Source organism: Rutidosis leptorrhynchoides, chromosome 4, assembly GCF_046630445.1.
Source record: "Rutidosis leptorrhynchoides isolate AG116_Rl617_1_P2 chromosome 4, CSIRO_AGI_Rlap_v1, whole genome shotgun sequence".
In the NCBI taxonomy this organism is placed as follows: Eukaryota; Viridiplantae; Streptophyta; class Magnoliopsida; order Asterales; family Asteraceae; genus Rutidosis; species Rutidosis leptorrhynchoides.
Genome location: NC_092336.1, coordinates 540,798,194 through 540,816,177, shown reverse-complemented (window position 1 = coordinate 540,816,177; position 17,984 = coordinate 540,798,194). Strand labels below are relative to the sequence as shown.

General features: G+C 31.7%; 1 long non-coding RNA gene and 1 pseudogene across 1 annotated transcript in view; one reads left to right on the top strand and one right to left on the bottom strand.

Moving 5' to 3' along the window:
* LOC139904264 (uncharacterized) overlaps positions 1 to 10,638 on the top strand; it is a 73,665-nt gene extending 63,027 nt beyond the window's left edge. Inside the window, exons 2-3 of the long non-coding RNA XR_011778718.1 lie at positions 10,169 to 10,226; positions 10,559 to 10,638. This is a non-coding gene — a long non-coding RNA (uncharacterized lncRNA). The remainder of the gene's footprint in view (positions 1 to 10,168; positions 10,227 to 10,558) is intronic.
* A 645-nt stretch (positions 10,639 to 11,283) lies between these two features.
* LOC139845091 (SKP1-like protein 1B) lies at positions 11,284 to 13,023 on the bottom strand (annotated as a pseudogene).
* Positions 13,024 to 17,984: the final 4,961 nt, after the last annotated feature.

Genomic DNA, 17,984 nt, shown 5'->3' with positions numbered 1-17,984 from the left:
AGCGATAATCTTAGACTTACAAACTTTACATGTGATAATAACAATACGACTTCCAATATATTTTACATTACAAATCCTCCGATATGCAGTTTTATTTTTGACACAAATATGCATACTCAAGATCTTGCTTAAATTCAACATGTTGCAGCGGAAGCTTTTAGTTATCACCTGAGAATAAACATGCTTAAAACGTCAACATAAAGTTGGTGAGATATAGGTTTAATGCCGGCATCGTTATAAATATAGACCACAAGATTTCATATATAAACGTTCTAATAAAAATATTCTAAGTTGTTGAGCACTTGATAACCATACTTAACATTTAATCAACGTCGCATATTCCCTTTATTATGAAATCTTACTACACCGTACCAAGTGTAGTCACCGAAACGAAGTACTGTGCAACCGTTGAATACTGGTCGTCCAGTCCGGTTGGGGTTGTCAGGCCCGATAGATCTATCAACAGGATTCGCGTTTACAATACCGCATGTAAATAGTAGTTACCAAGTTACAGGGAGATATGCCAGTGGTACAACTCAACGTAGAATATATAATTTTAATCACTTGTGTCCATAACGTAAATCATAAAATGCATGTATTCTCATCCCGAAATATTTAGAGTTTAAAAGTGGGACTATATACTCACCTTTTCCTTGAAGGTATTTAACTCGACTTGGTCTCTGATAGATATCACGAACCTAACCATATATATAATATATCAACATATTTTCTTTTCAAGTAATCGTTACATATATATATACTTATAATACTTTTAATATTTTCTTAGTCCGTAGTTAGCAGTCTGTTGTTAATGGTCCACAATTAGTTGCTCAATAAAATAAATAAAGACCCCATCGTATTCGTATTGATCAGAATTAATCTCGACCCATGGTACCATGTTGTCAAATGACGTGTTGCGTACATAAAGTACCGTGTTGTCAGATGACGTGTTGCGTACAATCATGAGGTCTTATGATTAATCTTCTCGTGTTGTTTACGGGTGGTCCTGAAATATATAAAATCAAATCATAAGTAAATATATATTAAATATTATGTTAATTAGCCAAGATATGATTAATCTGATTTTGTTATAATATGATATATTACAGGTTTTGAAGTGTTTTAAAAATCAAATTAGAAGGATCTATTTAGTTTGCGAACAGGTTTGAAATCATTCAAACTATGTTCTTGTTGTTAAAAATTTTATAACACAAAATAAGATAGCTATATAAATATGAATCGAATAAGATTATGAATAAGGTTACTACCTCAAGTTACTTGGATAAAGCTACTGGAAAAGATAGAAAATAATCTTGATCAAACTTTCTTATGATGATTATAGGTTGTTCATGAAGCTAGTTCTTCATGAGTATTTGCTGAGATTGTGAAGAACACTTAGAGTTCCTAAGAGTGTATTTTTGGTTAGAGAAATATGGTTGTAAGAATGAAATGAAAAACCAAGGTGATGGTGATACTTATAGGACAGTTTGGTTGTTGAGGGAACAAAGACAAATTATTGTGTTGAATTTTTGAGTAATAATGTATGCTAGCTTACAAATAAGATTCCCTCTTATCTAGGGCAGATCTAAGGCTGATAAGGATATTGATTTTATGTGTATTTACCAATAGTAAATACGTATAGATGATGGGTATAATACGGTAAAAGATTATTCCCTCTTATCGACCCCAGCCAGGGGCTCTGCCCCTTGGACCCCGCCAGGGGTTGCCACCCCTTGGACCCCGCTTATCGGGGGCGCTGCCCCCGAACCCCCGTCATAATCAAGATAAGTTCAAACAAGTGTGCACTCCACACTTCCCCAAATTTGTTCGATATTTATCAAGATTATTTTGGTTACAAATTAATCCCATTACACTTAAATCATATTGGTGACATAGATCACCAACACATTATAGATTGTAAGTATATATGTCAAAGAACGTTACATATAGTTATCGTTTTGAAAACTTAAGTTAGTGGTCTCAAAGTATACTTATAACTCATTGTTGTTAGTTTACAATGAAATGTTAAACCATCCTTAAATCATGTTAAATATGTATAGATATGTACATATACATAATCGTATAATTATCGTGTGTTATATAGTTCGTGATATCATCGGTCAAATTGGACGGTCAAACGTTGTGTGAAACTCTTTTCAAAAACATAAGTCTCAATAGTTTGGATTGCTTATCATGTTGGTAAGGTTTATTTTATGTAAATATTAATCTCATAAGTATAAAACGATCGGAAAAATCCGGGTCGTTACAATATCATTAATATGCTATGATGTACATCCTTCGTTAATGACTTAACAATCATTAATCACTGCTTCAGCACAATAAACTCCATTTCATAATAAACTAAGTGTATTATTCAAATACATGTTTGATTTTTCACTTCTATTTTCGATGTACTCGAAACTTTCTAGAAAACATTATTCGTGCCTTGTAAATTTCACAAGAACTCCACGAGCATCAATATCATATACCGAGGTATATCAATAAACAATGAACGATGAAGTATTGATTCATAACTTCATTAGCAAAATATTTCGCGACAATTATGAAATCTCTAAGGCTTTGGAGATTATCTTCAACCTTAAATTAAATGAGTTTAATATTATATTAACTCATTAAATCCATGATTACATCTGAAGAATAAATACGAATATATATCTTCATAAAAATTGTAATTAAAAACCCTTCTGTACAAACTGTAAATTGTAAAAATATTTAACGGGTAGGTAAAATCCGAGAAATATTTATATCTCACATTAATATGTTACATTATACATTCTTCAAATTCTGATTCAATAATCAGTAACTATACTAATTACACTCACAAGATATGTGTATCCGTTCACTAAAGAACAACTACTACATATTATGATTTTGACGTATCGGAATCTAAGTAAAGCTTTAGCAAGTGTTATCTTCCTAAAGATCACTACATTCATGAATTATATTCATTTGTATTCTATGATGAATTATCACATCAAACCATCGAAATTATCATTCATTACTTTTGAAATCAACAACCCCTATTCGTCAACCATTAGATCCGTTAACGATTACAATCAGCGTTTAATCATCTAAAAATAAAATCTCTTGAAACCATCTCGGATTAATAACCAACGATTCAGATTCGTTAACCTTGAGAATGCTGACGAAGCAGCAAAAGCTATAGATGGTCTTAATGGACAAAAGTTTGATGATAAAGAATAACGTATTGAAAAAGCTCAGATTTGGAACTGAAAAACGGATTGAGCTAACCATGAAGGAGACCAAGGACAAATACAAGGACCAAACCTTATATTCAAAGAATCCAGGTAATTCTGGATCCGATGATATCTTTAGAGAATATCTTGCTCCGAAGTCATGCTGAATTTCTAATGGAAGATGATGATTCACAGACCTTACAATCATCATGAACCATGTTACATAACTCTTTCATTCTATTTAACTACTAAACATATCAAGGAAATATATTTCTTGATGATTCGGTCTTTTTCGAATATTCTGGTAATTTGACAAATCAAATCGTGCTATTACCTTTCATTTCTACCTTGTATATTATGATTATTCAAAACTTCATACCTACGAATTCTGGACCATTACTTGCTTGATTTAAAGTCGAGAAGAGAAAACAAGGTGAAAACGGATACTATGACGATGAACAGCGAATGTTTTTGCATCATCATCGGCTATTGATCAGTATTATTTGACCATGTATAGAAGAACAAGTTGAAGATCTTCTTGGATAAAAAGCATGAGTCTTCGAAAAATAGGTCAGAATATAAAAGACAACAAACATGGAAGATCATAAACCATTTATATCAATAAGTATTGAAAAATAGAGGAGTGGTAGAATTAAAAATACTGTCACCCCTAGAGCATTATAGAAAAACAGAGATTCTTCTGGTGGTAGACTAAAAAGAAGAATGACTGTATACACAGTCAAAATAGTAACGAAAATCAAGAGCGGATGAAGCATCTTCACAAAATTTTCGAAAATAGAATCTTGAAAGTAAGAAGATTAAGGTTGAGAAAACAAGGCCGCAGAGATGATTAATTTATATCAGAACTTTTTACCATAGCAACGCGTTAGCCGATTAAGATAATCGTATTAAATCAAAAAGAAAAGGATTCTAATTTCCTTAATTACCGGGATTCAAATCTCACAGATTTCAAACGATTATATTCAAATCCCTTGAATTTAGGAGAATCAATAGTGATTACATCGAAAAGTCAAGGCGGACAACTATTACTTCAATACATCCATTAGTGACATATTCAGTCGTATTTTTACACATAACCGAATCATTTCATTCATATTCTTGATGATAAGAAATTCTATACACTTAACTGGTATTCATTACGAAACCGAACGGACCTTAGAAGTCCATCCGTATAGAGATCTCGAAAGATTATTTAATCTTATCATATTATTTGACGAAACACTCGTATATGACCAAATTCTTTTATTAAAAGAATCTATGAAGGCTTACGTCTGGAAAGACAAACTATTCAAGCCAAGTATAAACTTTATTTGCAAACTTCGTTATAGAATTCAAGCTCACGTTGAAACGTGGATTTCTAATGATACGAAAATATTTTATTTTCATCAATAACTGCCATCATCCAAATTTTGGGACGAAATTTCAATAACGGTGAGGTAATGTAACAACCCAACTTTTTCCGTTACTTTAGTTAACTGTCCGTTAGTTAGTTAATGGAACTTACGTGAATTTTTTTTTTTTTTATTTAAAGAAATTAAATGCGTACTTGATCCTTAGTGGATTACTTGAATTAATATGTTATATTAATTAGTAAACTTAATTCGGTTGACGAATTAAACTAGAAATGACACGATTAAAGTTAATCGCCTAGAAAACTTTTCAGTTAACGGAACTCAGAAAAACGATAGAATAATTATTGTTAATAATTATTGAACTTACGAAAGAAATTTAATTTATTATTTACTTAATGAATTAAACACGGTGATTTTGTTTCAACGACTAGTTAACGTTCCGGAGATTCGGTACGGTTAACGGCACTCGAAACGAACCACGCGCGAACGAGCTTTTACACAAAACGAACCCGAGACCCGAGCCCAAGATCACATGGCCATGACCTCATACCTCATCATCCTTGGTCCCATGAGTAGCCAATGCATGTTGACTATTAGTTTAGGCACATGTTTGTTGACTATTGATTTTTAGGCCCATGTTTGTTGACTTTTGATTTTAAGCACTAAATAACTAGTTAGATAATCCTCTCATTCCATCCTAACTATGAAAAATGCAGCTCATTCCTCCTCCCTCTCTTTTTCTTCACATCAAACACATACACACACACACACACAAATTAACCATCAAACTTGCTTGTTTGCTCTTACTCGTTTGATCAATCTTGCTCCGATCGTCGTTCTCTACGCGTGCGTATCATTAATTTTGTGATCAAAGGTATAATTACATAAACCCTAATCTTTAAAATCTGATTTTTGTTTAAGTTTCATGGATTAGGTTGTCTATTGCTCAAGTCTTGATGTTTGATGAATACTAGATGCGATAAATTGCTCGTTTTGATTGATTAATGCGAAAACCGAATTGTTTATTGCATGTACAGTAAATTTTGACTTTTTAAATGTATGATATTATGTGATATTCAGAATCCTTGCGAAAAACTATTGATTTTAGGCTTTGGATTCGCTTAATTTCGTTTCCGGATGATCAAGTTATGTCCATTTAAATTAACGTTGTGTTTTTGTTGTGTAATCCGAAATCTGGGTTTTATAGACCATGAATTGGCTTGTGAAATTAATACCACTGGATAGGTAATTTAAAAACACACAATTTACACTAGGATATCATGTCGTTTACTTATGTATAACCTGAGATATGCTCGATTTAGTAAAAAAGTTGATTTATACAGCACTTGCATGAAAACAGCCTTATATGATAAAATGTATTAACTTCTGGATTTAAAGCTTTGCATATTTGAAATTTAAACAAAAAGTACTTCATCTTTCATGTAGATATCATAGGCTAATTGTATCTATATCTTTGGGTAATCGCGTGCGAATGTGACTAGCGAAACTAGAATCGAATCTGTAAATTGCTCTCTGTTTTATACTCTGTTGATTGTGTTTATTGAATGAACATGTAAGATTCTGGAATATGAATTTTAACATGATATGTGACTTATTGTTAGTTTATGTCAATCTCTGAAACCTTATGCATTGGGCACAATAGAGCCATACTTTATGTAAATTCTGATTTGAGCTGAAAAACTGAATGTTCAACTTGCATGAATAAACTGTACAAATTGGCTAAACCAAAATTGCTCAATTTTTTATATGTGTTAGTATAACTTGTCCTAGAACCATGGCCACTGGTCTTGTATCAATTACATGTCCCTAACTCCGGTTATAGCCAAAACGAAATCAGTGCGCGGTCAGAAACTAACTTGGCAAACCATAAATATATCCCTTCTGATTCCTGACTTTTAATTATCTTATGAGACCCTGGCCAGACTTTTTGAAATCGATTTTGAGTATACTTATGATCTGGAGTTTGCCATGTTTTCATAAATTTTGTACTATGAGATAATATGCTAAGTTTGCTAAATGTACATGAACTTTGTGCACAACGATAAACTGAAATTGTGAAATTGACCATGTATGACATAAAACGTGTTGTTTGACTTAGGTTTGACATGTTGACCAACATTTGACATGAACCTACTGATGTTGACTTTGGTTGACTACTTTGACCAAGTTTGACTTTTGGTTTGACTTCGGTTGACTTTGTTTGACTTGCATGAATTAGTTGATTGTCTGTTGACTTCTACTTTGAAACGCGTCGATTCGAGCAATAAAATAACTTATACTATGAAACCACACTTGTTTAAGACATATTTATTGACCAACCTAAATACATATACTTAGGTTGCATTACTCGGCTATAAACCGTACAAGTAAATTGTCCACTTTTTAATCCGAGCTTTATTCAAAGGTGAGTCTACAGTCCCACTTTTTACATGTTTTCAGGGATGAGAATACACGTTGTTATACTTATATTATCAAATGCTTTTTGTATTGACACGAGTACTATATCTGCATATTGAGTTTGTACACAAAGCCTCTAGCTTGAATACTTTAAATACCATCGGTGTAGGCACAATTTAGATGGACGGATCCATTAGGTTGACAACCTCACCCGCTATAAAAACTGTGGTGCATTTATTTTGAACATAATACATTCGTACAAGTGTATAACATTTTTATGAGGTAAAGGCGGGTATAGTGGATTCTATACTCGGGTCATTGCTAGTATTCGGGTGCTCATAGATTATGCTAACGTTTCGCAACTTGGAGTTGTACTTGTAAAATCTCGTGGTCAAGGAATTTAAACTATTTTCTGATAACTGTTTTCAGATACTATACAACGTTATTTAAAACTGTGGTTTACGAACAAATGAGATAAAACTTGACATGGTATTGTCTACGAATATTTGAAACTTGACATGGTATTGTCTACAAATGATTGAAACTTGACATGGTCATGTCAAAAAACTTTTGAAATGGGACACGGTGTTGTCTACAAACTTTTAACGTTAAACCTTGGTGGTCTTCCACTAATAAACATCTTTGAAATGTTATTTTTTAAACATACTGTATTGTTTACTTAAAACCTGTAGATTCACTCAACATTGTTGTTGATCTGTTTTGCGTGTTTTATTCTCAGGTATTAATTGCTTCCGCTGTAGAATATTGCTGTTAAGTAGAAGTCAAGCCAAGCACTGGGACCAGAGTTAACATTCCGTTAAAGGGATTTTTGACGGGGTGTTACACTCATTGATAATGGAATAATGTTTAATGTTTTCTAACATTTTTAAATCTTGTGGTCTAAAGTTTATTCAATTATTTAAACCTATAATTCACTCAACCTTTGTGTTGACAGTTTACTCGCATGTTTTCACAAGTACTTGAGTTTATGTGATGCTTCCGCTGTGTTTAGAAGAGTCTGCATGCATTTGGGCAGATTTTTATGAAACAATTTATGAAACTTTGGCTTGCATTCGGTTTTTGAATAATTAATACTTGTGGGTTGTTGACAATGTTTTTGTGTCAACTTTGGATTATTAATATGTTGGGTTATTTTTAAACTACATATTTTGGTATGCTTTCCTTTTTGGGAAACTTTTGATATAAAAGAATGCAATGCCATTTATTAAATTCATTTAAGTTCGATCAAGCTGTGGGACCAAGTGACGGAGCCGTTAAGTGTTTTGACGGGGCCATCACAGTCCTGAGTGCATAATCGAGCTGGAATCTACTGAACGTAAAGAGATGCGGCGCATCCCAAAGAGATGCGGCGCATCTGGTCAATTTCTGGCCATTTTACCTAACTTTTTAGCCTATTTAATAGAGCCTTTGGTTACATACTTCATATACCTTCACTACTACGTTCTCCCTTAGTTCTAATACGATTTTCAAGGTTCAACGAAGGCTGTAAGTCAATCTCCACTCTTTCAACATCAAGATTAAGCTAGGATCATTCATCACTATTGGTACTTTTGTTCTATATCTTTTAAACATGAATTCGAATTGTATTTACTGTTTCATTAGTTCTACTATGATTATGTTAGGCTAAAAGTCTTGTGTGTTTGCTTCAATGTAAGATTTATGGCTTGGGATTATTCTATACTTTGATGTTATGCTAGTTACACATATGTTTGATTGATTAAATTATCTAGTTCAACCATAAGAACCATTGTTATGCTTGTTTAGTTCATTACTTCAATTATATAGATTGCAACCTATTAATGTGAGTTAACTAGGAAAACAATCTATACTTCAATACACCTAGTAATCTAGACGATTAGATGCATAAACTTAAGTGATTTTGTTATGTGTTTAATTCGGTAATTGAATAAGTTCCGAAGCAACATAGTTATGAAATTACCTCAAGTGATTGTTGTAATTCAGGTTTCATGTGAGTTTAACCGGGTTGAATCTAGTTAGTTAATCAATCTAAATCACCATGTTCTTTCAAAAGATCCATAGTTGTAATCATCCTTGTATCCTAGTTCAATTATGTAAGTTATGACTTGGTTTATGTGAATTTATCAAAGACCATAGCTTATACTTCAACACCTAGTGATCTAGCCACCTATATGTGAGTATAGGATGTATAATTGAACGATATTTAGGATATACAATCATGTAGTTTACTTAGAGTGATTTTAGTAAACTAGGTTTTATGTGAATTCAACCACGAAAGAATCTTGTTGATTAAACATAGCTCTTAAGTTCATAGAAATTGTGAAATTGATATAAACTGTTCTATTGTAACTATTACATAACGGTTTTAATTATAAAAGAACAATCCCTGTCATTTATCAAGCATATAAGTAAACACCGCATTCTCATTCTTGTTAATTACTATATTTATTTACTGTTTCGTTAAACAAAAATACAACTTCAAACACAAAACATCCCTTTTAGAATAATTAATCGTGGTAAAATCTTAAAAACAAACTTCTCCCTGTGGATCGAACTGGTCAATTTACTTGCTAGTTACTGCATGATCGGGTTTTAGTTGCCTGTATTATGTGTTAATTATTAAGCATATTGTCTTCATTTTAAAGGTTACGTTTTAACACATCACCCGTATATATACAAAACGTATTTAGCTAACTATCAGCTACTTTGGGAGATTAAGCACATGCACTTATCTCTTGAGTCTATCCTATTGTTACGGTAATTTGATACAAGTCAGTTTCATTATCTTTGACTAAATATACTAAATACAATATTGACTAATATGTAGCTGCTTCATAACACTCTTACTCAGACTTTAGTTGCTTATATAATCATACATTGGTGCATACACTTACTTTTAAGTATTAGGTGTAGTATAAGATCTAACTAATAGTCAAGTGTGGTCATTTTGTGATTTTTTTAAAGCACGTATGAGAGCTCAAGTATCAGGTATCATTTAATCAAAGAAGCATCTACAAAGTCATTCAAGCTATTAAGATTAAACAAAAGGCTGCGATTTTTTTTTTTTTTTTTTTTTTTTTGTCTCATAGTATCACTAATAATTACAATAAACATTGTGATAAAATGAGTTAAAATAATCAATTGGGGTTTGTCTTTTAGGCTTTCAGAATTGTTGGAAGGGCAGATGTCAAGGAAATGGTTGCAGGATCAGGTTGTGGTAAAGTTTATGCTTTGCCTAACTTACATAAGATGTGTATGCATTTACTAGAGATCATTAGAGATCAGTTATATGTCATTTTTTCTCATCTAATTTTGATTTAATGGTTCTATATATAAGATATTAGTTTTTAAATAATTTGTATTACAAAACGTCTTTCTCTGATTGTATTGTTTAGAAACCAAAAAAGACGCAACCATCAAGAAAAAAGTGGATATCCTGAATGGAGTTTGTCGTGGCATATGGGCGTGGACTAGACCTCCAAGAGGTCGAGTATTATCTGAACTTAACGAACTAAATGTACTTATCAATTCTTTTTCTCTTAATGATAGGTGCGACACTTGGATTTGGAACTTGAGCACAACCGGATTCTTCACAAGTACCGAAATCCTTCATTTATTTACTTTTTCGTGTATATCTAACTTTAGTGCAATGCACGAGCTCATTTGGACACTTTGACCCGTTTGACGACTTTTGTGTTAACATATAACTGTCCTAATCATAACTTCAAATGATACAACATTTTACTTTTCGATTTAGTTTGATTATACGTTTCCCGTGCAACGGGCTCTTAAATCTAGTAATCAACTTAATAGTATACGAAAGTCATTAACTATTTGTTAGCACTTGAAAGTATGAAAAATAGTAATAATAATTTAATTCCTATAACTAGAATACTTATAAGATAGCAATAATTGTTTGAAAACCCAAACCCTAACAAACGAAGGATTAAATTTAGGGGGAACGAAAAGGTTACGCTTTGGCATGCGGATTTATAGACTGCTTAATGTCACGATGACGGAGGATCGAAATAACATTTCACATGAATATTTTTTAAAAAAAAATTAGAATAAATACAGAATTAAATCATCACAAAAAAAATAAAAATTAAATTACCAACTAAAGGTAGCAAAACTAAAACATTAGAAAACGAAAGAGACCACATTCGGGAAGGGAAGTTGCAAGTTTTGATAAAGAAAGCACATAAGACCCCAATTATATACTCCTCCTACATACGGATTACTACTTATTAAAAAGAGAGATAAATGAATCAAAATTACTCAAATGCCCAAGCATTCTCTCTACGAACCTCCTCTTCTTCCTCTGGTGTATAATCATTCTTGATGTGAAACGTCTTTCGAATCTCTTCCGGGGTCTTTCCCTTTATCATGTCCGCCACAGTTTGGCATGTCAAATCCAACAAGCTCTTGATGTCCAGATAATTAGCAGCCTAAAATAAAATACATACCAACACCTTAGAATATAAACCATGGCAAACATAACAAACCTACAACAAATTCTACTAGTAAACCACAAATATCAAACATCTAAGCAGCGTGACCAAATGAGATGAAGATGTGAAATTAAATCCTCTGTAGGCAAAAACAAAAGTGAAACCTAATGAATTATGAAGTGACCATAGTATAAAATGTAACAACAAAGATTAACCAAATGATAAGCAGATATTAAATAATGAATCTCGAAAGGCTAAAAGAACTGTAAACAAATGTTTGAGTAACATGAACTAAAAGGATACATAAGCAGGACGCAATCCTAACAAGAAAGCTACATTGACAGATAAAGTGTATCATACAAACATATAGAGTTAAACACACATAATACAATAAACATTAAAAGCCCTTGACAACAACCAGCAAAACTAAAGTTTACTCTCAAATAGCACGCCAAACACCAACACATTATTCAATAACATTATTTACTACCATTAACCATATATAATGCTGATGGGGGTGATGGGGGTGATGGAGTTTTTGTGTGGTATAGTGCTGAGTTGGCAAATGTGATGGGGTGATGGCGTGATGAAGTTTGTAGTGGTAGGGGGTAATAGTTGTGTGATGGAGTTATTTTATTATTTTAATTGATGTAATTTAATTATAAATAGAATTAATTAAATTGTGATTGGCTGAAAACCCCAGCACCCCATTTTCTTCCATGTGATGGACTCATCACGCCATGGGTTGGGGGCGTGATGGTGGTGATTTTGGGTTGATCACGCTGAGTTAAATAGGGTCTTAAAAAGCCACAACCAACCGGACAAAGCTTCATACCAATGTCAATCCTACCCCCTAACAGATACAGCAAATTTAACTATTTAAGTGAAACAACGTAATAAGGTCTAGAGACCATGCAACAAATAGAGTATTATACAGAGTAAAAAATCACATTATACAACAACCAACAAAAACCCTTAACAAACACAAGCAACACAATAATTTAGTCAAAAGAAACCAGCACATTATTCAGTGATAATATCCTCTACCAGTAATCAAGTTAGATATTAATCCTTAATTAATAAACAATATGTGTGTGTCTCTGTTTGTAAAAATCGCAATAAACTAATAATTACGAAATTATTATCCAAAAACCATCAAAACACACATAACAATCATAAGTATTCTAGATTTCTAGTAAATAAATCGATAAATAATAAAATAAAATAAAAAGAACAGCGAAAATAGAGAAAAACACGAACCTAGATTAGGTCAAAAAGCGTATCCTGATCCACTTGAACAAAATCAGCATCAAACGCTTTAAGATCAACTTCGGCTTCTTTATCATCATTCTTAATTGACTCCTCATCATGTCTTTTACAATACTCGATTACCTTCGATAAGATCTTAGTAGTGACATTAGGTAACGGAATAATAGTATTAGCACAATCATCTTCAATCATATGCTTAATCGTTTGTGATTGCAACGCAACCGCCTCTTCAACTTCAAACGTTTCTCCGTCGGAGCTTTTCAGAACGATCACCTTAGTTGTTGACGACGACATCGTTGTTGTTTAATCTGCTGCAGGATTTTTGTTTATGGAAATTGACGGTAACCCTAACCCTATCGAAAGAATACTAATTTTTGGGTGAATGAAAAGGTTACGCTTTTGGCATGCGCTTTTATAGACCGCTTAATGTCTCCACGACGGAGTTTAAAAAAAAAAGAAAAAAAAAGGCAGAAACTAAAAATTAAAATTAACATTACCAATTAATTTAAACTTTTGTTTAGCAAAATCTATATCCATGTTCTATATATATATATTTATTTTTTTTTAAATTTAATTTTATTACTATCATGTGATAAGAAACTTTTATTACGTACTCGAATTGAAACTGGAACATTAGATATAATTTTCCATATTAAATTATCAGCCGTGGATCTTTTATTTTTAATAACTTATTAACTAATACTAGCTTAAGACCCGCGAATTCGCGGGACTTTTTTAGGGACGAATTAAAATTCGTTTATCAAAATAGTTATATTTTATATAATGATATTTGGTTGATTAATAAGAAACCAAAATCCAAAATAGTTTAAGTACTAATGTTGAATTACTAATAATAAAACAAACAAGTTGTAACTTCGAAAAAAAATATAACACAAAGTGGAAAACACTAATACTCGAAAAAGGGATTTCTTTATAGCTAATATATCACTATATATACATTAAAAGAGAGTCTCGATTAGCTAATAAATGTTTTCAAAACCCCCTTAATTACCGTTAGATTAAAAAATTACATTATAATATCCCTTGATCCAATGGTCCTTAATCATCCACTAAAAAATTAGCTAATAAATCAATTTTACATATACTCCATCCCTAAAATACCCTTCTAATTAAAAACACGGTACCATCTAACAAAATTAAGGGTTCCGTTCAATTTGGGAGTTATCAAATATACACTTTAGAAAGACTAACAAATTTGACCCATCAAAATCAAATCCAATACGTTTCAGCTATAATGTAATCGATTAGTTTCTTCGGCGATATATCTTCTTCAAATTGGATGACACCAAATTAGTAATCGAAGGTTCTAAACGCCAATACGTTTGTGACACTCTTCAATATCAAATCCTATACCTTCAAATCTTAATTGGTAACTTCCAATTTTTCATCTATGATCTGTTAACTTATGTTGTTGTGTACTTGTCTTTTGTTAATTTTCAATTTTAAACCGTATTTATGTTGTTATCTTTTGTGTTTTAATCGGCAATTTTAATTGGTAATTGTGTAAAACGTATGTTGCTGTCTACTGTAATTGCCACTTATAATTCCTGAATGCAGACTCAATTTTTAGGGTATAGATTTGAGATCAGTATGTTGATTCAATAATTTTTAGGGTTTATATTATAAATCTTAGGGTTTAGGTTTATGGTTTATACTATAAATCTTAGGGTTTAGTTTTAAGTTTAGGGTTTTGAATAAGATTTAATATACAACAGTTATTAAATATAATTTTCCTATTAAAAAAAAAACTTGGTTAAATTTATGTTTCATACAATTTTGGGCCAAAATTAATACCTACTTGTGAAATAATTTTTACTATAGTATTCAATTTAATTAAATCAATATTCAAACTTCATTTTGAACAAGATTATTTGAATTTATATTTTTACACATTTAAACTTTTGAAATGCTTTAATTTCTAAAATTTGACGGAGGTAGTAATTTGTTTATTTCATTTGCTTCAGAGAACAAGCTTACACCTTTATGTAAAGGGTATTTGATATTGACATTAATATTGTTTTATTGTTATTATATTTTACAACAACATCGTGCTTGTACTTTTGGGTATGCTATTGATATGGTGTTTCTTTGGGTAGTGTCTTTTTTTTTACAATGGCATGTAGGTAAAACTCTTATTTTTATACCTTTACTGGAATTTGTATTTTTATATACCATTTTTGTGTTATGTTTCTTTATTTGGTTATAGGGAAATGCCAACCAACACTTAGCAACGACACAGGCAATGTTGTATGGTTGTACTCCTAAGTTTAAGTGAAGTAAATTACTTGTCTTTTGATTCTAGCTTTGGGCCTCAATGAGTGGTCAAAAAACAAAGTATTAGTTTAGCTAATTAGGTTTGGTCACAACTGGTATGACCCAAGATAATGGAATATGATGTACTAAGTTTATAATTTAATCAATATGTTTTCCATTCTCTGTGTTAACAATCTGGTTTTCATTTCAACACATTTATATAAACTCTGACTATATGTTTATTTTTATTTTATTTTTTGGTTAAACTTCCATAACCGATCAGTATATTCTTAAAGTTAGTGAGGGAGAAGAAGCACATTGTCTTAGTGGATTTACATGGGTCTTGATGTGTCAGCTCCACTCATGCCACTAAGGTAAGATAACTTGCTATTGATGCCATCATGTGTATCATTAGTTTAAAGTGTAGAAATTTAAAAGAGATTAGGATTTTGATCCACAATGGTTGAAATTTGAACAAGTGTTGATGCTGTGAATAAAGAAGTTTTGGCACTCTTCTATATGTCCTAAAATTCACGGTATGTTTTTAGCAAATACTTGTATACAATTTATAAAATGCTATTTGTAAATGCAATCGAAAAGTACACTTTTACATGGAGTGTTTGTTTGTAAATGCATATAGGAGGTGACAACTCACTTGTTTGAATTTAATATCGTCAATATATCAAGGTAACATCTTTATGATATTCGCGGGTAGGATATGATCTCATCGATTATAATCGCATATTCATCAATTATGCCAAAGAACCAAGAGAAACATTATCAAGTTGCATGGTCATGGTGTGACGACCCGGGAATTTCCGACCAAATTTAAACTTAATCTTTATATAGTTTCGACACGATAAGCAAAGTCTGTAATGTTGAAGTCTCAAAAACTTTGAACTGTGTTCATGTATGAAATTGACCTTTGGATATTTCTGACGATTCACGAACATTGCGTGTAAATAAATATGTATATATACATATATATATAGGTATATATAATATTGCTTGTATTAATATATATATATATATATATATATATATATATATATATATAACATTAATTAGAGATATTAAATAAAGTATTATATGATTTAATGATTTGAATTTATAATTAAATTGTTAGTTAATATATATTTATGTAATTCGAAAATAAATGGTTTTGAATTCATTTAGGAAACAATAATAACACTCGTTTATCATTCAAAAGGTTAAATTCGAACTTATGTAATTTTAAAATAAACGGGGATCCGAAAATGAGTTATATAAGTTATAGGCTTATTAAAAGTATATTTAGGATTTAATTATTTAATTTTAACACTTTTTATATTTTACCCATAAATGGGAGGGACAGTTGATGTAATTTTTATTTATTGAATTAATGACTGAATTTTATATTATAATGACCGAAATAATTAATGGAACTTAAAATAAAAATTTGAGATTTTTCTGAACACTTTTATCCGCCACTGATTTCGCCCGGTACAAAGTCCGTAAGAAGTGTCGGTACGATGAATTCAATTGCTTAGCTGTTCCCTGCTTTCTTTCACATGTGAAATCGGTTATTATTAATTATTAGTATATTATATATTATATACTCCAGCTAGTGGACATAAGGGAACCATCAAACAACTACAACCACTAAATTACTTCCACTAAACCCAACAGTGATTGTACGTATTCCATTCTTTCATTAAAAGGTTTCAAGAGATCAAACTTCAAGTTCCATATATCCCTTCTAGTGAACTCATAAACTATATATTTTTTTTATGGAATTCATTTCAATATCTGGTTATGAAAATAAACATGATCATGATTGGCTCCTCGTTAATTTATCAAATAATCTCTTAAATTTCTCACTTCAATGGAACGTAAATTGAAAACAGTGACCAGGAGACAATGATGAAAGGATCAAACTTGAAAAGGATTATCTTTCGTATACTGTACGAGAATGTTGTGATGACAACATGATGATTATGGCATGGAATAATGGCGATGTTCCTTTGCAAGATGTTGTTCTTTCATCCGGTCCTTGTTCGACAACCATCTTTAACCTTCCACTCAAAATCATCACCATCCGATTATCTTTAACAACCATCGAGGACCACACCATCAAAAACATTATTGCTGATCGTTGGACTTGTCACTCTAACATTATTACAGGTTACAGTTACTAACCGAAACCACCAAGCCACCATTCACTGTTAATCAATTGTTGTTTTACCTCACAACCACCACCACCATTCTCCATATCTCTTCTCTCTCTCTCTCTCTCTCTCTCTCTCACTAATCTCTCTTTTCTCCATCTAATTTGGCCATGAACCACCACCACAAACCGTCACTATTGAACCCCATCGATGTTGCTAAACCACTGCTACTGTTCGTTTATTTTAAACATAACCATCATGTTCGATATTTTTTTTTACTCAAACAAAGCAGCTAAACTGTTGTAAATTATGTCACTGATCCATGATGATTAAACCCACTTGTCAAAAGATATTTGAGTGGTTGGTTATTGAATCATGTGCGAACGAATTGAATCCTCATCATCGATATACATTTTTTTTTAGTCTTCCACTTGCTATGTTTCGGTTTACTTTTTCTGTATTTAAACCAAAAGCCAAACTTAACAAATATTATATATCCCATGTCGCATCATCAAACCGAATTCACAAAGCCCAAATGTATATTTTCAACTTCTAGTTGGACTTCCGAGATCCTGTTTTAGAATTGGGCCGAAAACCTTATCCTATTGTTGGGCCAAGATCAAATCATCTTTTCGTTGGGCTGCTGCTTTGGATGTTCTCTCATTAAATCATCAATCTAATAACGATGTTAATGGGAGGATAAATGTGATGCTGCATAATGGTTATATTAGACGATGATGGTAGTATTATTTTGATGATTTGGTGATTAAAATGGATATTGACGATGATGATGGTATAGTTAGGTGTATGATTCTGTGATGAACACTATATGAT